We start from the raw sequence: 25084 nt of genomic DNA, 5'->3' as shown, positions 1-25084 counted from the left end.
AAGCACCTCACAAATGCAGTCAGCCAATTTGAACTGCCTCTGATGACTCTTGTATTTTTCCCCCTTTCCCCTCCCTCCTTCTTTTTGGTCTTATACATTGATCAGAGCCAGGTTTTATTCCAGCATACTTGGGTAACAATAGATATAATTGTCAGCCTCCCCAGGGCTGGCCAGGTTTTTATGAAATTAGACATATTTGTCTTGATGTTTAGGAGCGAGCATGAAATTCAAATCTGTGTGTTGGCACTCCACGGGTTGGGCCTTTAATATTCAATGACATAACTTCATTGCAGTTTGACAACACTATATAGAAGTTGTGCTTACCATTGAAAATTAAAGCCCCTGAAAGCGTTGACAACAGCAAAAGTGCGAATGCTTCTCGGCTCCCGGACTGATTGTTATTCCAGTTTGTCTAGAGCTGCTTATTGTGTTTGCAATGCCGTCAGTTCTACTTAGAGACTACTCGAAGTCAATGCCATACAGGTAAGTGCCACAGAAACCCCGGCTTTTCTTCCTCTCCCCACCCCTTCCCTGTTTCCTACAGTTTTTCTACTGAAGGTTTATCTGCATTCAGTTACAGAGTCTCAGGTCCCCTCAACCTCTGAGCCAGTTACTTCACTTCTCTTGTGGGTGACTGGCTTTCGTAGTCTTCTGTTTTCTTCTTTGCATCATTTCCATTTTCTGTTTTTCTCTCACGTAAGTATGAAAGACATTGAACTGCAGTGACTTATTCCACAAATCCCCTGTACTTGTCAATCATGGCTTCCTGTGTGCATTGTGAAACTTGAGTGGGTGGTGAGAAAGATTTTGTGTCTGAGGAAGGATTACAAGGGGCTGTCCCTTTGAGTTAATTATTTACTATCTGCTGCAGCGCGCGTGCGCGTGTGTGTGTACATGCGTTGATGGAACTACAAAGTCCGAAGGAGAGCATCCGGTCTCATGGAGCTGAAGTTATGGTTACTTCCTGACGTGGATGCTGGCAGGAGCCAAATGTGAGTCCTCTGAAAGAGCATCGAGATTTCTTACTCACTGAGCCTTTATCTCCAGACCCCTGGTTCTAAGAGTCCAGCTGATTCTAAGAGCAGGAAGAGTATACTCTATTAATTATGAATTCAGTTTGGGTCCTCTTCAATGTTGAAATGATTAAAAAAAACCCTCAAGAATAATTAAAACCAATTTGCTTTGTTGGTGTTGGTAGTATCCCTGTCACAGAAGACCAGTTGATAGACAGGTGTGACATGTTCCTGTTTAAGTTGGCTGTTTGGTCTTGTCTTTGAAGATCCCCCCCCACCCCCGCACACACACACACAACCAGTTTTAGTCAGTGTAGGAGTGTTTATCTGAAAGTATCTTCCTTCCTTTAGCCTTTCATCTTCAAGCAAGCTAAGACGCTAGGGATGCCAAACTAAGATTCAGATAGGACAACTCAGGGTTGTCTGGGGTCTGAGCACAGTGACTCTTGTGGGCCAGGAAGGTGCTCTGTTCACCAGTCTAGACTGAGTGGACAGCTGTGTTCATAGCCACATCTGCAGTTCTGGGGAGCCTGCTATGGTCCAGCCTCTTTCTGCTGATAGTTCCTTCACTTGGGACTCAGGGCAGCACAGGCTGCTTCTTTCCTCTTGATCTACATCTAGTCCCTGAGAAATGCTTACACACCCCTCTTCTGTTTCAGGAGGAAAGCCTAGGCCTTACGGTAGAGCAGCTCTCAGTGCTCATCCCTTGAGTCTCTATGGAGTTCTCAGTAAGGTTCAGATGCTAGGTCCTAATGCCCTTCATCTTCCCAGGAGTGAGCCACATGGCAACATTCTGTGTCTTGGACGTGCAGAAATACAGTTCAGATTTCTGCAAGTGCTTCCATTGGGGGAATTCCTCGTTAGGGGCATGAATAGATGACTCTTTTACACTCTCCCCCAATATTTACTTGGGTGGAGAGATCTAAAAATTGCAAAATCTACTCTATTTCCTTTCCTTTGTAAAGCTTATTGAAAGGACAGGTCTGATAACTGGTCTAAAGTGTCCCCCTGTGCCTCGTGGCTCATGCTTCTTACTTACAAGGACCTCATAGTTTACAGGGGTGATTAGATCTAATAAGGAAGAGGTTAAAAAGTAATAAAAGATATATTAGCAGTCAAGTGTCAGCAAGTTTCAATAGCATAGACAGTTATCACGATGCTTCGGGTTGGTTTGGGATGATGGTTTTAGATAGTGGGGTGGAGTCTTAAGCCCGTGGGCTCACAGCACTCAGCTTCAGCCTATTGCTTTTCTACTTGAAATTCAAGATTCAAACATTGAGGTGATGAGCCAAGCTTCAAGGATTCTTCTGGCTGGAAATGACTGGCTGAGAAAATGCATCCAGGGTCCAGGCAGCTCCTCCCTGGGGTAGCTGAGATGATAAAATACAGCACTTACACTAAGCACCATATGCATGTGAACCTTGTCCCATTAGCATAACATGTGTTTTGGGCCAATTCTAGAAGACTCCTGAGATACTCACTAATGGGAGAAGAGGTAAGCTTGGATCAGCAGCATTCACTTTGCAGGCACATTCAGGCATCCAATTGATCATCTCTTCCTTTAACATATATATACATGTATTCAATATGTAAATATACATACCATGCATCGTATTATCCAAGACTGTGTTCCAGGAGATGTGAGAGATGGTAACATTTCTCAGGTAGCTCTAGAGATGAGAAATACACAGCCAGGACGTGGACTTACTGCATGAGGCAGTGAATCACTATATTCGAATGTGGGGAATGAGAATACTTCCAGGTAAGCATAATAAAGATGCCTTTCTGCTCCTTTAGTACAAGGATGCTTTATTGGAAGGAGAAAATGGAGCTGAGTCTCCTTCTGAAATTCATTGTCTCACCAAGCGCTGACTTCCTGGTTGTGCTAACCAGATCCTGGGGCTCCCTGAATGCATAGCTGCTGCACTTATGCTTGTACTTCCCAACATGTTGACGTGGCTTCTGACGGACCACTCCCAGTACTCCGGCAGTTTAGCGTGTACTAAACTGAATTTTCATGTTCTGCTTAGGATTTCTCCTGGTACAAAGCAGCTCTTTCTCAACGACTGGTGGGTTTGTTGAATGAGAAATTGAAAGACAATTTTGAGGGTCATTTTCAAGCAATGTCCCTATAACTTTAAAATTGACTAGAATAGAGCCAAATAGGCCATGTTAGGGAGGACAATAACAAACCAGAAGGGTGGTTCCTGACAAGACATAAATGTCCCTCAAAGATCTTGGCCTTCTGGGTATTTTTTCCCTACCTTTTCAGTTATTGGTTTAATTTTCTCCTTTGGTGTGGGAATTATGCCATACTCTCTGTCTCTTTCTCAAAGCAAATGACAATCTTTGCTTAAAAACTCCCACGAAGCCGTTATCGGGAGCGACATATACTTGGGTGGGAAAAGAGTAAGAGGAAACTTTCAGCTTTTCATATCCCCTATTTTTTATTGCCAGAAGGTTCTGGTTTAAGAGCCTACGTGGTTTCTCTCTCTGGCACTGGAAATCATTTTCTCTGTTCCTGGGTCGGTTTCACATGGATAATTTCTGGCGAGGCTCCGCTCCCCAAGGAACACTTTCAGAGTCAAACCAGGCTCCTTTTCAGAACTCTGCTGGGCTTCTCCTCACTCTGACCCACTTCACAGGGCCTGGTGGTCCCTCTATACCTTGGAATAAGTAGGCATAATTTCAGTGTAAATGGAAGATGCTTTCCCCAGTACATCAGCATCACGACTGTCTGTGTAAGTAAATGGTTTAGTATATGAAGTATTGGGAGTACCTGAGCAGCGGAGTGGCTCTCCCTTAGGGTGGAGGAACCCATGCCTCTGAAATTTCACTACCAGGTGACTATTCCAGTGTGTCCACACCAGAGAGCATCAGAACACAGAACCAGTTTTGGCTTCTCGTCTTCCCACCAGTCTGCAAGGTTCCTGAGTTTGCAGACTGAAGCTGCTGTTTAATTTCTAACCTCCCATGGTTCCCAATTTGGGGCTCACCTATGGGGTCCATCCAGTCAATTAGGGCAGGCATTAAAGATCATGGTTTCTTTTTCCGTGTATTGTGGGAGGCAGCAGTATGTTCCCAGCAGCCTTCCTTTCCCCATAGGCCTCCTCCAGGACTTCGCAAAGAAGCACCTTCCTTGTTATTGCTGCGCAAAACAATATGTCACATGGGCTTGAGAGCCTATATGGGGTAGGCTTTGAATAAACGGGACATTTAGGGTAGAACTCCAGGAGATGGCCAAGGGAAAATGAAGTTAGATATGAAGTCGACAAAGAAAATCATTCCTACTTTAGACATTTTGCCAAGAGTGAACCCAGTGGCTCATCACTGTCCCCCTCTGTCGGGTATAAATCAAGGACAGCTACTATTTATGCAGTAGCACCTCTTGACACAGGAATAATTAAAAAACATACTTTATTTATTCTTTGACAAATTCATGAATGTATATAATGCATTTTGATCACATCTACCATATCCTACATACCTTCAACTTCTTTTAGATCCCTACCACATCCTTTCCTCACCTTATATTTTCTTTAATTAACTCATTGAGTTCAGTTCCTTCTGCTGGTATGTGCCTGGGTATAGATAAGGCCATTTGTTAGAACAAGCGCAACCTACCGGGAGTCACATCCCTGAAGAAAACTGACTATTTTTATTCTTATTTTGTAGTGAATGACTGAGACCCAGAGTTCATGATCTTCCTAGGATGGCGTGACCATTTAGTGTGAATATGGTAATAAATTCATAGTGATTGCAAACCTGTTCTGCCCTACAGACATCCTGTAAGCTCTCTCTCTCCCTCTCTCAGGTTTGACTTGCATAGATGTGAATTTTAAGATAGCATGAGAATATTGATTTGTGTGGATCACCCATTGGTTTCAGAAGAGTCTAGAAGGGAGAGTTCTAGGAAATAATCTAACCCACCCTCTGAAAAAGCCTGCAAGGCCTGTGCTCTCTTTCTCGTCCGTCTTTTCTCTCCCTCCTGTTCTTGGCAACTGTCCCTTAAGCCCGTCTGTTCTCTGCCTCTAATATATTATGCTGATATTTTATTACCAAACAATTACATCCACTAATTTGAAAAGGAAACGAGCAGGAAATTGCAATTATAAGAGTAAAAGCAATGGTCTTTTATGCATATGAAATACGGTTTGTCGCTGCTACAAAGCAGACTTCCCCTCTTCCGTGGCTCTTCACTGCCTTGTCTTTAATAATTGAGCAGAGAGCAGAGTAATAATTAGATTCCTGATAGCAGAGGAGATGCTGGTGGATTTGCGGCATGTGGAGGCTCAGCTTGGAGCACGAGCTGCCACCATGTCTCCACAGGGAGAAGCATTCTTCATGCTGTTTCCGTTGAGCACTGTCCAAAGCAGTCTCTGAATCCATGAATCCTATGCAGATTAATTATTTGTTCACAACTAGTGCTTTCTCTCTGCTCTGGAATGCTTTCCCACGCATGGCCTCTAAGCTTGGCCCAGGCTTGCCTTGGTCCCTAGAACATTAGTCAATGTGACATACATCACTTGTAACCAAGCAGAAGCTATCACTGGACCTGCATGGTTTGGCTCTGATTCTCTTGTGTCACTCAGGGTAGTGGATGCTCCATTCAGGCCCCTAGGTGATCATTCTACACAGGACCATGCAGCTGACTCCTAAGGGATATGCGGAGAGAGCAAGGGAAGAAAGATTGCTGTTTATAGGCACTGATCTTTAGAGCTGTGTTTAATCACAGCCTAACCCAGCCTGCACCTACTGGTAGATCTGTGATTTCAATTGACTCATTATATCCATAGAATAAGGCAAAGGGTGATCACATTGGGCAGGTGTGTGGGAGAGAGCAAGTGACAAGGACTCTAAGGTGCCTAGGCTTTAAGACTTTTCCTTATCGTTGCTCACCCAAGCAGCCTATCTCCCTGAAAATCTGTTCATCTGTGACAAGGCAGTAACAATATCTACCTAGAAGATGCCTTGAGGACCCGAATCACTGTATGCCAGCGGTCCAGGCACAGCAGAATACTCATCACAGAATAACCTCAGGAAATAGAGTTTATTTAAATGACATTATTATTTTAAAATTCCTCCTTTGACATTATCTCCATCAAACAGATAAGAGTGCCAAGGGTGACCAAATTTGCTGCAGAGACCCACCCATCTGTGCTACTTTGACGATAACCAGGCACAATGGCTTCCGTACCTTGGATCCATAGCCTTCCCACTGGGCTCATAGTGACTGATTTTCGTGCTTGGAATAGTCCTGGGCATAGGGGGTGGGGGAAGGGTTCAAGCAGGAAACTACTGCTCATTCAAGAAATGCAGAGTCTACTTAATGAGATGAGCTAGGTAGCAGCATTGTTGTTAAAGAAATCTCCTGCTTCTCTAATGTACACTACATTCCAAAGCCCCTACTCTGAGCCTATGAGAATCACCCAAGGAACTTAGCACAAAGCATATTCCCCAACCATTCCTAACAATTTCTGCTTTAATAGTACCCTGGACAGCTTAGAGGCAGCCAGACATATCAGATTCCAGCAAGTTTCCCCTCTTCTGGGCTCTACAAAGTAATGGCACAAGCTTAGACCTGTCTCCCAACCTCTCTGAGTCTTAGTGTCTTCATCTGAGAGATGGGGCTAACAGACAGAGCTGTTTTCTATAGTGTGATGATGATTAAACGAGTTGAGACATTCAGGCATTCATGAAGGGCTACTCATCAGCACTCTGACATAGGAGTTTTTAGAACCCTGACTCCAGAGACACAGACATCTCTAAGGGTTGCTCTGGCTCTGAACAGCCAATTTCTCTGATACTGCATTGGGCACTCTTTTATAGTGCTTCTTCTTCTTCTTTTTGTTTTGTTTTTTTGTTTTTTTCGAGACAGGGTTTCTCTATAGCTTTGGAGTCTATCCTGGAAGTAGCTCTTGTAGACCAGGCTGGCCTCGAATTAACAGAGATTCGCCTGCCTCTGCCTCTGGAGTGGTGGGATTAAAGGCATGCGCCACCACTGTCTGGCTTCCAGTTTTTCTTAAACCAATGGCCTCAACCTTGTGCAGTCACCCCGGGGGTTTCTAAGGGCAGAAGTGTTGAGTGTAGTGGACCTATTTGGGGTTGCCTTGTGTGTTGTGCTGACCCATCAGTCACAAATCTGTTTCCAACTTCTGCTCATTGCTATAAGGGTTTGCCTCCAGGAAGAGACATTCATTGTAAACTTCATTTGGGATCATCTCAGGCTGGCAGATAGACAACAGTCAGGCCTGCGTCCCCAGGCAGGGCTGGATTTGTGTTTTACTTACTGCCCTTACCCTGTGCTAAGTGCCTCATTTTGGCCCTCCTTAGTCACTGGGTATTAGAGACCCTAAGAGCTATGTTTTCAGTGCAAAAGGCTTTTTATCACCTGTTTTAATTTCTTTAAATAAATTGTGTCCTATTTAGAAGCTCTAAACATGGTATAGTGTTTGGCTATTTGGAGAAAGCAGAGGCTATTGGGAGGCCTCCCATTCCCAACCTTTCTGTGCTGTTGTAGAGGCTTGACTCAGGTCCTTTGGGTTGCCTTCATTTCCATATCCATAGTTGATCTCCATAGGCAGTCTGGTTGGAAGAACCTGCTTTGCCTGCTTCTCCAGTTTTTGAGTCCAGGGGATGGAGGTTCTTCTTGCCAGTGTCCTATGTGGTTCCCTCTCCATGCCAATCTCCCAGGGTGGAGTTCCAAGGTGAGAGAAGGCTGATGGTGTTTTTTGAAGAGAGGTGGAATTAAAGCTGAAATGGCCTCCCACACCTTGGCTCAGAGGCTGGAAGGATGTGAAGACCATGAACACCTGTGATCAATCTCCACTTCTCTAGCCGCTTGGGGGTGGTGAGCTTAGATCCCAACCTCATCTTCCTTTTGTTTTAGCATCTTCAACTTAGGGGATGCATGAGAACAGCTTTTCCTCATAGTGCTATCCTGAAAATAAAGCTGAAAATACAGAAACACATTAATATAAAAAAAAGGAAACCACATGGAACAGGACCTGTCTGGCATTTGATAGCATCTCCACTAACATGAACAATTATGAATCCCTTAGATCAGAATTTGAGGTTTATGGTGAGACATAGGTTTTTATTGCATTTTGTTTGTTCAATTAGAATTGATTTTAATTATAAAAGGAATTGATGCATGAATTCTTATAAAAATCAAAATGTGACAATGTAAAGTAAATTCTGTCTTGGCTATTCACCTTTCTAAACTTTCTGGAGCACTTACCAGGGTTTTGTTTTTTTTTTTTTTTTTTTTTTTTTTTTTGCTACACACATTTTTCTAAAGATTTTTAAACAGTAGATGTCTGTTCATATATGTGCGTGTTGAAGATAAGAGTATAGGAAAATACATCTCTGCTTATACATCTACCTATGAAGTATTTGCGTTATCTGTATTAGTTACTTTCCCCTTTGCTGAAACAAAATACAGGAGCAACTTAGTGAAGGAGGGCTTTGTTCTGGTTCCGAGTTTAAGGATATAGTCCACCTCACAAGGAAGACATCAAGTCAAAAGGATCTTTAGCTGTGACAGCAGAAGCAAAAGGTTCACACTGCATCCTCAGCTAGGAAGCAGAGACAAATGAATGCTGGCGCTCCATTTGCTCCAGTTTCTACCTTTAAAATTATTTCTTTTATATTTTGAGACAACGTAATTTCATCAGTCCCCCTTTCCTTTCTTTCCTCTAAATCTTCCCATATATTCCTTCTTGCTCTCTTTAAAATTACACATATATGGAATATATATATACCTATATATGTATATATATAGGTATATATATGTTCCTAAATACACAAGAAGAACCTTCTCAGACTATGTGTTTTATATGTTTGTTTTTAGGACTCATCATTAGGTATTGGATAACTAATTGGTGTGCTCTTTCTTGGCAAGGACTATTTCTCCCACTCTCAGCATTCATTAGTTGCCTGCAGTTCTTTGGTTGAGGCTCTTTGAGTTTTCCCTATCCATGTTAGCATGCTTACTGTTGTCCTTGTTCAGCTCATGTTTAGACAGTCAGGTTGGTGAGACTTTCTGAGTGTAAATCCTGATGTTCCTAGGAGACACAGCAAACTCCCCGATCCTCTGGTTCTTAACAATAGTTCCACTTACTCTTGTGCATTTTTTCTCTATATCTTAGGTGTAGGGGTTGTATTATTGATGTATTTTTTGGAATTGGGTATCACATTCCTCATTTTTGTTGGTTATGGTTTTCTAGAAGGGTGTAGTAGTGGCATGGATACTTTTCAGCAACCAATAGCTTTCTATCTAGACTTAAGACCTGATCAACAAGGGGACAGTCATCCAATTAGAAACTCAGCCAAATACCCAGGGTTAGTGAAACCATGGATCTTGGAGGACAACTACACTGCCAACTTACTAAATCAGTATAATATCTAACTACATTTTAAACATTTGTCCTTATACTCACAAACAAGTGTAGACTTCTCTTTCCAACAGGTTTTTTTTTTTTTATTCAGTCCTGGACGCCACCATGTGGGATGTTATCACTCATACTTGGTATCATAATTTTTATGACACCATACTATTATTCTTTGGAGTCATAAATTATCATTTTTAACCTTATTGTTAATATTTCCCCTGACCCAAAGTATGCTTCTGGAATGTCCCTGTGGCTGCCTCCATGTATGGAAATGTCTTAAAAGTTTCATGCAGGTCATCCAGTCATGAAATGAATGTGCAATCTTGTACTTTTCTTTTTTTTTTAAATTTATTTATTTATTAAGGATTTCTGCCTCCTCCCCGCCACCGCCTCCCATTTCCCTCCCCCTCCCCCGATCAAGTCCCTCTCCCTCATCAGCTTGAAGAGCAATCAGGGTTCCCTGACCTGTGGGAAGTCCAAGGACCGCCCACCTCCATCCAGAAATCTCAAGGTCCAAATCAGGAGCAGAAGGAGGGAGAGCATGAGCAAGGAACTCAGGAAGGCGAGGGTTGCACCCACACACTGAGACAATGGGGATGATCTTTCGGGAATTCACCAAGACCAGCTAGCCTGGGTCTGAAAAAGCATGGGATAAAACCGGACTTACATAGCAGACAATGAGGACTACTGAGAACTCAAGAACAATGGCAATGGGTTTTTGATCCTACTGCACATACTGGCTTTGGGGGAGCCTAGGCAGTTTGGATGCTCAACTTACTAAATCTTGTACTTTTCTCAACTGTGTGCAGATCATGCTCATCACAAGTATGCCATTCTTTTAGATTACAAAACTCTAGTTTTGACTATCTAAAGTAGTATAAAAATGTAAAATTTGATTGCTTTTTAATTTGAATTTTCCTCACTCCTAGTAAATCCAAGTCTTTGTCTACAGCTATGTTGATCAGTCTTTCATCTTTGGTGAATTAACTGTAGTCACTGCCTATTGCTTTTGTTGAGTCATGTTTCTTTTTCCTAATTATTTTTTGGAGTTTCAAATAATGTTATTTGGATAATGTCCCTTTATGCATTATGTTTGGTGTCAGGGCTCTCTCCCTATTCATCATTTGCTTTTTTGTCATATACATGTGCTTCATTTATTCAGTTCATTTGAATTACATCACCTTGTTTTTTGATAACTTTTGTTTTTGCATTCTACCCATAAATAGACTCTGCTTACTTGCAGCATAAATACATTTTGCAGGAGTTTTTTCTTTTTCTATTTTTAAACGCATAAAACCTGTCATTTATCTCAGCTTTATTTTGGTAAATGGTTCAAAATAAGATCTAATATTTTTGTTAGTTATTGAGCAAAGAAATTTACATACATGATACTGGTCACTTAATTCATTTGGAATTTGGGGCAGTCTAACACTTATCTTCTGGTGGGGAAATGAACTGGGAGACCATGGTCTTCATGGTCAACTTGGCTGGGCTTCGGACCACCTTGAAGACAGACATCTGTGTGGATCTGAGGTGTATCTAGAGAGGTGTAATGAAAGAGAGAGGATTGATTTTGACTGGGTGGAATCACCTCCTAGGCTAGAGTCACAGACTGAATAAAATGGGAAATAGAGGAAGGTCATTCTCTGCTTCCTGGTGTGCCCAGATGTGAGGAGTTCCAGTCACCAGTTCCTGATGCCATGAGCGCTGTCATACTTTGTCTTCATGCACTGTATCTTATGAATCTTGAGCCCAGGACTTAAGTCCTGACTGACAACACTATGAAGAGGAATTAGACAATGTGCAGAAGAGGCACTACCATATAGGAGCTGAAGATACCAGACGTCTCTAAATACTAGGATGACATATATTCCAGTGGGCACATGACTTTTGAAGAAGACAAGGAATCCTACAATCTCAGTAATCCCACTAGGTCATAGGATTCAACTTAGGTAGCTGCTTTACTTGAGGGTTGGAAGAGATGATGGGTATTCAACTCAGTCAGGTTTCACTCCTCACTTATAAGGATACAGGCCCAACCTTTTTTTCCTTTACTTTACAAAGTAAGGCATCAGGAACTTGTGTATACCTCTCATTTCCTACTTAATTGCACTATGATTTTGACTAGGTAGGCTAAGAATGAGCTTTGGGGTCTTTAGTGGGGTGACCAAAGGAAGAAGTTGAAGGGAATCTGAAGGAAGAGCACTTTTTGGTCTCACCCTGTGCATCTTATTGGCCCACCACCCACTCCACAATATGAGGGGTAATCTTGGCTCTCCCCCTCCTATTCTCACCATAAACCATGTACTTGGAGATGCTGAGCCATGCCTATGATCCCCCAAGCATCTATTATATATCACCAAGACAGGAAAATGAATTTCTTTATCCACAACAACACAGAAGCAGTCTCTTACCTGTACATTTTCCCCTAGAAAACATTCCTTGCTTGCTCCAGAGGACATAGGGGCTTGGTGTGCCACAAATGAGGCAGCGTCCCCAAATCTTGAAAAAGAGCTTCTGACATGATCCTAATCTTAATGCTGTTTTTATGATCTCCTTTGAACCTGTAGCCCAAGCCTGTCCCCATGACTGGCAATGATCTCATATCCAAGACTGCATTTTAAATATTATCTTTCACCTTTTAGTAGATTTTTAATATTCTCGGGTAGAAGATTGGCCTTCTTAGTGGGAGATCAGTAAATTTTTTTTAAAAAAAAATTCTTTAAAAAGGTTAAAAAAATGCTTTTCTTCTGATAAAGTTTTTCCTCTGAATTAGCTAATCTCTTTCTTTTCTCCAGAACCTAAGTAATAGTTCCCACTCTGGATCATTGTTCTCATACTCCTTCCTGCCTGACATGTTCAGTCTTCCATGTTTGATTACATGTTTGATCACAGCTTGGCATGTGTGATATCTTCATTTCATCCTGCTGAAAGGCAGAAAGGGAGAGAGAGAGAGTTGTCCCTTTTTATGTGTTTTTCATAGCTCTCCACTGTTGGGTTCAAAGTTTTCTAGTTGTGAGGGATTGTTCCCTAGCTGGTCTGTGGTCCAGATCAGCTGTTTCTATGCTCTGTTCTTAGACCAGATTCCATCAGTATCAGCAAGGACATCCTCCAGATGACCTCTTACCCATAACCACACTGCTGGGAGGAGGTCAATATGATATCAGCATATCATATACTCAGTTAACCAGCCTTATTAATGAATTCTGTAGGTGTCATCTATTTAGGTGGGAAGGCCCTATTCAAGCCTTCAGCTTCCTTTCCCAAATGGGTTGACATAATAAAGTTTGTCCTCCTAGATTCAATATCAGGTAGCCATTTCTTAGAAGAATAGTGAGAATATTCTAATAGTAGAGAAGTAATATTTCCATTTTCAGAAATTATTGAATTAAGAAAAGATTCTAATATCACACCACCATACCACTCTCAATGACAGTGCCATTGCCTTAAGTACTGTTGGGATTGTTAGTTGTTATACATGAAAGTTCCTTGAAGTCACAGAACAAGATATACACTGTATGTCCTTTGCAGGACACAAAAATTTCATGTGGAGAAGTCACTCCTTTGTAGGAAATAGGAATTTTGATCTCTTGCCCATGGGATATGTAAGGATCTCAGTACACTTGCTGCATTAACCACTGTATCAGAGTTAGAGGTGACCCTCAACCCTGGGCTCTACTGGCTCCCATCTACGGACTCACCATCCCTATTGGTCAGATCACATAATATATGACCTCTCTGCTTAATTACCTTCTCTTCTGTTATCCCAAGTTGGGTTAAGTTCTAGTTTGGACAGAAGTAGGGTACCATTTGCTTAGGCTAAGTTGGGCTGAACAAAATATTTACAGTGAGTGTGTTGATAGCCAACTGCCTCAGTGGGTGCTGATGTCTAAGTGATAGTTTCCCCCTGTTCACTGTGGTGAGAATCCCCATCTTTGTTACCCATGGCCATGTGATTTATGTCAGAAGGAAGAGGGTGGTTTCTATATTAGTTCTCCATTGGATTACTTAAGGCAAAAGTCAACTTTCAATTAGATTTCTTTCATCCTCTGAACCCATATCAATTACCAAATGAGAAAATGTGTTCTACAAAGTAGTTTGGGATTAAGAAAGAAAAGGCAAACTGTGCTTATAGAATCAGGGAGGACTTCTGGGATTTGGGAAGATTGATTCAGAATTTGCTTCCAGAGTGTGCTTGTCCCTAGAAGGCATCAAGGCAAAGGATGAGCAAAAGATGGGAGGTAGGGAAATGAACCCATCATGCCCCAGTGCCACACAAATCCCCAGGTGTGACTAAGAGCTTGAATCCCTGACTGCAGGGATGAGAGTACTACTGAAGGCCTTACAGGATGGTTCATTTAGAAGGTCTTCTTTATTGATGGCTTCTGGTCAGAAGAATCCTGGGACTGAGAAGAGTCCAGCTGACTTCTTCAGTTAGCTTTCTTTGTGATGAGTCCTTTGCTGACAGAGGGACTGTCAAGGATACAGCTTTCAAATTTCAAGAGTGGCACTCTTGACAGGGTAGCTGTGAAGTGAGTTATAGGCGTGATTCAAGAGAGACCAACTAGAACTCTCAGAGTTCATGATGAGCCCAGTACACCCTGGGAGTCAGATGAGGACTTGAGTTACTCTCTTCCCAGGGGGCTCCATCTGTGCAAGGGAAACAACCTGAACTTTTATCAAAAGCCCAGAGCTTTAATAATTGTTGTAGAAGGGAATAGCTGCTTACCTTCCAGGCAGTGCTATGGGATGTCAGAGAATGCGAGAGAAGGAAGACATGGCACCTGGTGTGGACAAGGACATTCACTGATGAAATTTGATAAAATAGGGCCAAAAAACCTCAGACATCCTTTAAAGAAATTCAAATAATTTTTCAAATGCTACCAATTATCAAGTGTAGTGTATATCTATGTGCAGAATTGTGTATGGAGTGCTGGCTGAGGGCAGGTCAGGGGCAAGGGGAATGGTGCCTGTACTCACTTGGGACCTGCTATGGGAAGCCCATCCATCCATCCATCCATCCATCCATCCATCCATCCATCCATCCATCCATCCATCCACCCGTTCATCCCACAGATACTGCATTCTTACTGTGCACTGCTGGATCTGTGCTAAGTGTTAGAGATATATTATTCTACAGAGTTAGACAGCGTGGTGACTTGTGTTAGCTTTCCATTACTGAAGGATATGTGTGCAACTCAAAGGAAAAAAGATTTTGTTTCTGGTTTCAGAGGTTCCTATCTGTCTATGCACTTCATCCTTTTGTTGTGGGCTTGGAAGAAGCCATCAAGGTAGGCTTTAGGGACAAATATGCTACCTTAGGGCCTCCTAAAAGCAGAGAGAAAGGGAGTGGTAAAGAGAAAGTAGGGAAAGATAGGAGAGAATTCCAGTACACCCCCTAACCACCTTTCTCCAAAGAAGACCTACTTTCTGAAGATTCTATTACCACCCTATAGTGCCCCAGATTGACAGTCAAGTGATTGGCATATGGGCTACTGGTTTAAAAGTCAGATTGGAAGAAAGAAACAAAGGATACTTACCCAGCGTTTATACTCCTGCCTCTGTGTATAGTTTGCAGGTTTGAAATAGCAGAGCAGCCTCCCATGTAAAGGGATACTTGTGATATACTGTGCTGAAGATGATAGGCAAATAAGAATGTCCAGAAAGAAAAAGGAGTGAAGGGAAGATGCACTAGTTACTTTTTTTCATTTTTGCTCTGGCAAAAATGCCTGACAAAAGCAGCTTATGGAAGGATAGGTTTATTGTGCTTCACAGTTAGAAGACCACCCTGGTGGGGAAGGCATAGCAGTGGGAGTGTGAAGCAGCTGGTCACATTGCACCTACAGTCAGGAAGCAGAGAGGACAATGCTGGTGTTTAGGTTGATTTCTCTATTTCATCAGATGGATTGAATCTCGGCCTACAATTGGTATTGTTCAATTTTACAAGGGGTCATCGAACATCAATTACCTAATCTAGAAACTCCTTCTCCAACACATCCAGAGAGTTGTTTCCTATGTGATTCTAGATTCTGTCAGTGCAAAGGGCAGGAAGGGTGGGCCTGAGACCAGCAGGAAAGCCTACTATGTGTATGTGTGTGGGGGTGGGGCAGCCTGGGGACTTGGGTGTGAGTTCTTGTGTGCTGATGCTGATACATACATAAGTATGTAAAGATCTCAGGAAGAGCTTCAGTTCCCACCCCTGTGAGTTACTGTGTGTCTCAGGAAAAGCATTAGGGATGCTGGAAAATGGCTTTTTGATGTTGATGCTTCGTAAACAGGCTTCCTGGGACAGGCAAATTTTAAAGCAACGTTAACAGATAAAGAGGGGCCTGGAGGAGATGCAACTTTAAAGCCTCAGTTTTTAAGGTCAATCTTCTCTATATAAGCCCCCTGTGAGGGTCCACCTGGTGACACCCCCACTCCGGGACTGAGGGTGAGAGTAGCCATGAGGAGACAGGAGGAAGAGAGCACACTGATGACTTAGGCCTAGCGATCACATAAGCATCTCTGCAGTGACCCACAGGGAATACTGGAGGCTGCGACTAGGAATCCAGTTTCATAAAGCTCCTGCATCCAGGGCTCTGATTTCTCATTTAGTGACATAACTGGCTCCCAGGGCTGTCTGAAGTATCTTTGGAGGGCAGCTTTTTCATGGTAAGGCTTATGGCCACCAGCAAAGTCTCCCTGCTCCACATCCCTCCCCATCATTCTAGCTTGGCTGCCTCCGAGTCTGCCTGAGGTTCTTTTCTTGCTTGGCTTAACATTATATCATTTGGGTTAAACATCTCCCTCTTTGGGATCCTCTTTGAGTTTAATTTATACATTTGTGTTTATGCGCAAAGTTCTCAAGAGCTTCCCTTTGCTCTGCCTCAGGGTAGTCAGGGCTCCTCATGGGAAGCATGATGAATGCATCAAACAGGCAGACCTCTAAGATCTATGAGCAGAGGTGGGGCAGCCTCTGCTCTTCCTCTCTCTTGTTATTACTCCCCTTCACAGCATCAAGTACACATGCTCGGCCCGCCTGTGGCCTGTGACTTTACTGTATGTAAGATGGCAAACAACAGGACCTCAGGTAGTCGACAGCTTATGTCGGTCAGAACAGGAAACTATTCTAAGCTATCTCCATGGAGTGACCAAGTTCATGGCAGTACCTTTTATGCCTGATAGGAAGAATGGCAGCAAACATGAACACATGTGGACATACTGGACAGGTGAAGATTAGAAGAACTGAGGCATCATAGGATAAACTGGAAAAGATACAGGGATTACTATCTCTCTCTTTCTCTGTGTGTGTGTGCGCACACACGCGTGTGCATGTGTGTGTGTGGGGGGGTTGACTGTTGAGTGTGTGGTATGCACGCTCATGCATAAGGAGATGCCATAAGAAGGTATTGAGTGCCCTGCTCTGTCATTCCCTACCTTACTCCTTTGAGAAAGGCTCTCTCAATGAAACTGGAACTTGGTGGGAAGCCAGAAGGCACTGGTAATTCTCTTGTCTTTGTCCCTGATAGTACTGAGGTTACAGAATCATGCACAGACAGATTGGATTTTAGTGGCTTTTTAATACATGACAACTGGAGATTTGAACTCAGGTCCTCATGTTTGCATAGAAATGTTCTTACCAAGTGAGACATCTCCCCAGCCACTAGGGATCACTACATGAGCTAGGTCTGAACCCTTCCCCATCAATCACTAAAAATATAATGCCCTACAGGCCTGTCTATTTACAGTCAGATCTTCTGGACTCATATTCTCAATTGAGATATCTCGCCAGAGAATCCTAGCTTGTGTTAAGTTGGCATACAACTAGTCAGTACATCCTGTCTCAACAGGCCAAGAGAATCTAATCCTAGAAACAAGAGACATAAACTTCTGGAGATGGTGCAGGATCTAACTGTGCACAGTGATTATATATTGGAGGACAAAAAAATCCTGATTAATTTTCAGTGTAATTTCATAGATATTCTATACATTTATTGGACCTTCATCTTTTTGATGAGAGTGTAAACTGCTTATAGTATACCCTGACACCCAGGACAGTATTTGGCACACAGTAAGTGCTCAGTGTTTGCTTTCTGGCTGAGATGCTTTGCCTTCCATACTGTTCCATTTTCATTATCTTAGTGAAGCTGTGGCTTATTGAGGGAACAGCTCCTGGAATCACACTGGCCTAGTTGCGTGAGACAGATACTCTGGGAGGGGATTTGGTACAGGAGACAGAAAAGCTCATTCTCTTTGAGTTTGGTTGATCAATGACAAGAATGGGCATAAAATCTCCAGTGAAGAATAGTCTATGATTTGGACCTTGGGGTTTCAGTCCGGTGCTCCAATGTGGGACTCTGTCTCTGTCTCCTTTCATTGCCTCTTAGGAGCAGAAGGAGAGAGAGCACGAGCAAGGAACTCAGGACCACGAGGGGTGCACCCACACACTGAGACAATGGGGATGTTCTATCGGGAACTCACCAAGGCCAGCTGGACTGGGTCTGAAAAAGCATGGGATAAAACCGGACTCACTGAACATAGCAGACAATGAGGACTACTGAGAAGTCAAGAAAAATTGGCACTGGGTTTTGTTTTTTTTTTTTTTTTTAGATGTAAGATTTTCATTTAATGGAAAATAGCTCTACAGCTATCAAAATAATTCTAGTTATCAAAAGTTATATTTTCTTTTTTTCAAATTTATTTATTTATTAAAGATTTCTGCCTCCTCCCTGCCCCTGCCTCCCATTTTCCTCCCCCTCCCCTGATGGATGCTCACCTTACCAGACCTGGATGGAGGTGGGTGGTCCTTGGACTTCCCACAGGTCAGGGAACCCTGATTGCTCTTTGGGCTGATGAGGGAGGGGGGCTTGGCACTGGATTTTGATCCTACTGCATGTGCTGGCTTTGTGGGAGCCTAGGCTGTTTGGATGTTCACCTTACTAGACCTGGAAGGAGGTGGGAGGTCCTTGGATTCACCTCAGGGCAGGGAACCCTAACTGTTCTTCGGGCTGACTGTGGGCTGACTAAAGAGAAGGAGGTGATTGGGGGAGGGGGAGGGAAATGGGGGGAGGTGGCAGGGAGGAGACAGCTCTTAAATAAATAAATAAATAAATAAATAAATAAATAAATAAAGAATAGTCTATGAAGAAACAAATAGCTACCAAGCACAGCTGTAGGCCACACTGTTCTTTGCAGCCTCTGTACGGTAGCTTTTCTTTCTTCTAGCCGACTCTCAAGTCAGATGTTTGTCTTCCCATTATAGATGAGGAAAGGAGTCAGAATAAGGGCACAGCAATCCTAAGTGACAGTACCAGGACTCCACCCCATCCTAAGTAACCTGTATGGGTGATGGGACCAGTGTTCTACCCCATCCTAAGTGACCCAGATGGGTGATGGTACCAGGACTCCACCCTATCCTGGTAACCTTAATGGGTGAGGGTGCCAGGTCTCCATCCCTTCCTAAGTAACCCTTGCTGGTGATGACGGTACCAGAACTCCACCCAAGCTTCCTGACTTGAGATTTCATGACAACTCTTTTCTTGAAAAAAAAAAAAAAAGCATGTACTTATTTGCTTATTTTTGTGTGCATTGTGTGGGTGTACATGTACCATGGCACTCATGGATCAGATGTGTAGAGGTCAGAGGTCAATTGACAAAAGTTGGTTTTCTCCTTCAGCCACGCAGCTTCTGGGGATGCAGCTTAAGCCACCAGTCTTGGCAGCAAGTACCTTTATCTCTTAAGCTATCCTTAAGCTCCAAGATTTCATGCTCTTTACTTTTTTCCTGCTTTTCTGCAAAGTGGGGCCCTGTGGGGAGCGCAGCCTGAAGCTGAGCAACCTGGAAGCCAGCTGGTCCAGGTAAGCTCAGCCAGCAGGCATTGTTCAGCAGCAGAGCTCTCTCCATGGCTGGTGATATGCTTTGAATCTGGCGAACCAGATCCTAGAGAGGCTGGGCACTAAGTTGGTGATGGAGCAAGGGATGTACATGCAGAACATACCCAGCCAGGAAGTTCCCTGGGTCAAGGGTTGGTTCACACTAACTAAAGCTAGCGGTTCTCAACCACCCAACGTTGGAACTGCTTCTCACTTGTCCAAGTTCTAGGTAATTCTGGGAGACAGTTTAGAATGTTTCCTTAAGGTGAGAAATGCCTGAATAAGGGGATAGAACAAAAGCAGAAGCCACCCAGTCATTCCTGGTGCAAACTCACTGTATCCACTTATCGTGGATTTGTTTCCTTTAGGACCACAATATCTTCTCAGGCCACACAACTGGAGCTAGTGTTTGTTTCCGAAGCTGTGTAATATGCTGGGAACGCTCTCTGGGGGGAAATTCCGGGGCTCATTACACTGTGGGTGGAACTGTGGGTGGAAGAGGGGAAGAGAACGAGGAAGTGAAGTAAACAGAAAATTATCTCAGGATGAGGGTTTCTTTCCCTTTAGGAGGAAACAGAAAATAATTGTGTCTTTTATTTAGAGCATTTCTGTTTTCCACACCTCATGCCTGCTTGTGCAAATCAAAGGCTACGAGGCTGCACTGGGAAGAAGTCTTCCCAGGAAGCACCAGGCTACACCTCAGGATTCTTTTGGTCATAGGGATTTCTTACAATAGAGAGTTGGCCAGAAGCCACTCCTACTCTTTGCTATCTATTGACCTTATTTTTATTACTTTTACATTTTGATGCTTTGAAGACAATGCTTTTACTTTTATGTTTAATTCCATGTGTGTGTGTGTCCCTGTGTGTTTGTGCCTGTAAATGTATTGCCTGCAGAGGCCGGAAGAGATTGCTGGAGCTGATTGTGAGCAGCCTGACATAGGCATTAGGGACTAAGCTCAGCTTCCTTGCAATATGAGTATGCACTCTTAACTACTGAACCTTCTTTTTTAGCTTCTACTTTATTGTTACTATTATTATGATTATTTATGATTATTGCTTAGTTTAATTCTACATCACAGCAACCCTCCTACCACAGCATCCTAAGTGCTGAGACTGCAGGCAGAGCCCTCTACACTGGCTTAATTGTTGCTTTTTAAGTACTTTGGACTTTTGATATTTAATTTGGGTAAGTCAGTTGGTCTTCACTATGGTTTGACTGTCCCCTCTAGAACTCCTATCAAAGCTCAGTTGCCATCATGGCAGTATTAAGAGGTAGCCATCATTGTAGTCAAATAGATCATCTAGGAAGCACCCTCAGTAACACATTAAGGCTGTTGCTTCAAGAATAAATTAAGCCGGGTAGTGGTGGCACACGCCTTTAATCCCAGCACTCGGGAGGCAGAGGCAGGCAGATCTCTGTGAGTTTGGGACCAGCTTGGTCTATAAGAGCTAGTTCCAGGACAGGCTCCAAAGCTACCGAGAAACCTGGTTTTGAATAATACTAAAAAACAAGCAAAAAAAAAAAAAAAACCTCAAAAAGTAAAAGAATAAGTTAATCACCTCAAAATGGGCTTTTCATAAAATAATTAGTTTGGATTTCTCTCTCTCTCTCTCTCTCTCTCTCTCTCTCTCTCTCTCTCTCTCTCTTTTGCTTTTTGAGCAAGGGATTCTTGGTAATTTTAGAGCCTGTTCTGGAACTAGCTCTTGTAAACCAGGCTGGCCTCGAACTCACAGAAATTCACCTGCCTCTGATTCTCGAGTGCTGGGATTAAAGGCATGTGCCACCACTGCCCTGCTAGATCTTTGTCTGTCTCTTATGTGTGTGTATTTGTCTTCTGCTGTGTTATGATGAAGAAAGATTTTCAGATGATGGATTTCCAAGCCTCTAGAACCACAGGAGACAGATTATTATTATTTTTGAATCAGTTACTCAGACTGTAGTTATCTGTTATAGTATCAGATCATGGACAAGACTAAGAATCCCTCTAAGTGTACTAGAGAAGCTTAGAAATCCTTCTTCATGCAAACCTGGAGCAATGATCTTTACTGTCAACTTGACTAGATTTGGGACTTACTTGGGAAACACAGGTCTGGGATTGTCCATAGAGGTGTTCTCAAGACAGGTTTAACTGAATGTGGAAGGCTGACTCTGATGTGGGTGAACCATCCCTTTGCCTGGGTGTGTGTAGGTGTCAGGGAGAAGAAAATGAGCTTAGCAGCAGCCTTCATCTCTATGCTCCCTTTGATTGCGGACACAGTGAGACCAGCTGCCTCTCAATCCCTACACCATGGCTAGAGGCATGCTCACCCCATTTTCTCACGACAGACAGTGCTTTCAAACTGTGAGCCAAAATAAACCCTTCCTTTCTTTTTTTTGTTTTTGTTTTTAGTTGTTGAAAAAAATTTCCGCCTCCTCCCAGTTTCCCATTCCCCCCACCCACACATCACCCCTCCCCCTCTCCCCCACTCCTCTCCCCCTCCTCCCACTACATTCCCCCTCCCTCTTGAGACTGAAGAGCAATCCAGATTCCCTGCCCTGAGGGAAGTCCAAGGTCCTCCCACTTCTATCCAGGTCCAGGAAGGTGAGCATCCAAACAGGCTAGGCTCCCACAAAGCCAGTTCATGTATTAGGATCGAAACCTAGTGCCATTGTCCTTGGCTTCTCATCAGCCTTCATTGTCCGCCATGTTCAGAGAGTCCGGTTTCTAGCCATACTGATGAATATCTTGCATATCACCATAGAACCTTCATCTGGCGATGGATCAAGATAGAGACAGAGACCCAAATTGGAGCACCAGACTGAGCTCTTAAGGTCCAAATGAGGAGCAGAAGGAGGGAGAACATGAGCAAGGAAGTCAGGACCACGAGGGGTGCACCTACCCACTGTGACAGTGGAACTGATCTATTGGGAGCTCACAAAGGCCAGCTGGACTGGGACTGAATAAGCATGGGATGAAACCCTTCCTTTCTTAAGGGATCTTTCCAAACATTGTGTCACAGTCATGAAAATAACTAATATGCCCAGCAGAGGAAGTAATTTTTCCCTGTTTAGGTTTTTCTTTTGAGGGGGGTGGATTTTTTTTATGACACGAGAAAGAGCCAGAAACTGGTGTTGCTAAGCATTCTTTAAGCAGGGCAAGGATTCTGCAAGTCCATCGTCCCCCACCCCTCACTCCAGCGGCTAAGGCGCTAATGATCTCCTACCAACCCTTAACCAAAGCAGCTCAGAGGCCTAGTTCAAGGATGAAGTGACCACATGTAGAAACAGCATGTGCTGGATTGATGGATTTGATTTGACATTTCACAGAGGCTTTGACTTAAGTTGTAAGAACGTCTTAGATGTTTGCACTGCCCATGGCTGGATAGGATGGATAGTTCGAGGACAACTGACTCCTCACCCCTCCCGGTAGACCACCACTACAACAACCCCTAATTGCCCTATTTCTTGTATGAACCTTTTATCATTTTACTGAGGATGGACTGTAGGGGCTGGCTGTTTTGGGAGAACTTAGATCAGTTCATGCACTGACAGGAAGGAGAGAAAAAAATCCAAGGATGTTGAGAGAGTCCTGTACAGCAGAGCCCTGTTTCGTAGCATTTGAGCCTGTAAGGAGACTCTGCTTTAGGGAGTATTCAGAAGCTCCTGGCTATGTAGAAAAGAGAGGAATAAATGTGGAGGAGAGACTGAGGGAAGAAACGGGGTTGAGAAGTATGTGTGTTCGCTAGGGCAGTCATAACAGACATTCATACTCTCATGATTTGGGGTGCTAGAAGTTCAAGATGAAGGTGATGTCAGGGTCAGTTTCTTTGGAAGCCTCTCTACATAGGTTTTAGGCAGCTGTGGCTTCACAGAGACCTTTTCTTCTGTAAATATCTACATCTTAAACTCTTCTTATGAGAAGAACTGTGGCACAACCCACTCTAATGACCTCAACTTACTTCTTTCAAAGTCCTATCTTCAAACAGTCACATTTTCAGGTAAGTGGGTCAGGACTTCACTATGTGGATTTGGGAAGAGACACAATTCAGAACAAACAAGGAGAGAAATTTTGAAAGGTTTCTGCAATCAGAAATAGCCTTGTTCTTTCTGTACAAAAGGGGGCTTATTCTTGCCTACATAGCATTGACATTAGAAATCAATTTAGCAGAGTCTCAATGGACCATGCATTCATCCTCCATTGCTTTTCAAAGTTATATGCCCATTTCAACTACCAGAGAGTTTTTTGAAAACACTGATGCCTGTTTCTTCAGTCACTGAGATTCAATTGCTATGAAAATAGAGCCAGACTTTTGTAATTAAAGAATGTCTTAGGTAATTTTAATGTGAGGTCAGCAGTCATAAATACTGGTTTAATCCATATTCAGAGTCTATAAATAAGGAAATTGTTGGCTAGAGAAGACTGATGAATTGTTCAAGATTAAAAAAAACAAAAAACAAAAATAAAAACAAAACCAAAAACAACAAATGTTATCTAATGCACAAGGCACCTGATTTGGGTCTCTGGCTCTTTTTGCAAGGATGTGTTTTTCCATCCCCTCATCCTTTCATGACTTTAGCCGTGGGTGTGAGACATCCAAAATTTCCCACCAAGCTCTGAAGTCTCTTTCCCTGAGCTAGAGGGTGTGTTGGTGCACTGAAGAGGCCCATGAATACCCTAGCAAATGATGATTTAAAAGATGAGTAATACCCAAGGGCCCCTTGAACCCCAACTCCTCTGCCCAGTTCTACTTTTGTCAGTCCCTCACAAGAGACCCTTTCAACATTGTTCCCTAATAAACCTTCAATGATTTCCATCTAGAGACTGATTTCTGTGTAGCACAATCTAGGACAGTTCTTCCCATGTTTGTCGTTCTTTCTCTAGTACATATTGACTGCTCACCATGCTGGAATCTGTATATTAAGTATCTGGAACAGACAGGGGAATAACTCTCTCCCTTGAACAAACTGCTGGCCAACAATCTACTCAAATATCCTGTCTGAGCTGAGTGATGAGAATGGTGTGGAAACTCCATGCAGAATGATAGGTACTGATGCTCCAACTAGAGAACTTATCTAAGACCACCATGTTCTATATTTTTTTAGGCAGGGATATTGCTGTCTTATAATAGCAAGTTTCCTTCTCACCCCACAATCTTGCAGATTATATATATATACATATATATATACATACATATATACATATATGTATATATGTATGTATATATATATATAATTTGAGTGAAAGATGACTAAAAGAGAAATAAAAAATATAAAAGTGGAGGGGCCGGGTTAGTTAGGAAATGATGGTGGTTGATTGTAAACATCCACTCCACTTGATGGTACCAAGGGGGTTCCAGATGAGTGATAAAAGATTATTTTGTGGTAACATATGAGGATGATCCTGGAAGATATTGGCACTTGAGTCAGTGGGTCACATAAATACATAAGCAGTACTTTCTCTCACCTGTATGGGCACTATCCAAGGCACAGAGGACCAAAGAGGGAAAATAGCAAGGCACAGATGAATCTCTCTAATCTCTGTAAGATATATTGCCTCCAGATAGCAAGAACTCAGGTTCTTGTGTCTTTGGATGTTGTGATTTTTACTAGTTTTTCTACTGTCTTCTCATTTCTTCAATCTCAGACTGGAAGCAACAATGCAGGCCACCCAGCTTCTTTATTTTGCTGGTGATGGATTGAGGGATTTCTTGGCTTCCAGAATTGTGCCAGCCATTTCTCATGCTCAGTCAACATATTTTTGTACATAGGTATGTATTATTCCCTCCCTCCCTGCCTCCCTCCCTCCCTGCCTCCCTCCCTCCCTGCCTCCCTCCCTCCCTAT

Source organism: Microtus ochrogaster, chromosome 18, assembly GCF_000317375.1.
Source record: "Microtus ochrogaster isolate Prairie Vole_2 chromosome 18, MicOch1.0, whole genome shotgun sequence".
In the NCBI taxonomy this organism is placed as follows: domain Eukaryota; kingdom Metazoa; phylum Chordata; class Mammalia; order Rodentia; family Cricetidae; genus Microtus; species Microtus ochrogaster.
The sequence above is the reverse complement of the archived record's forward strand: the minus strand, read 5'-3'. Positions refer to the sequence as shown.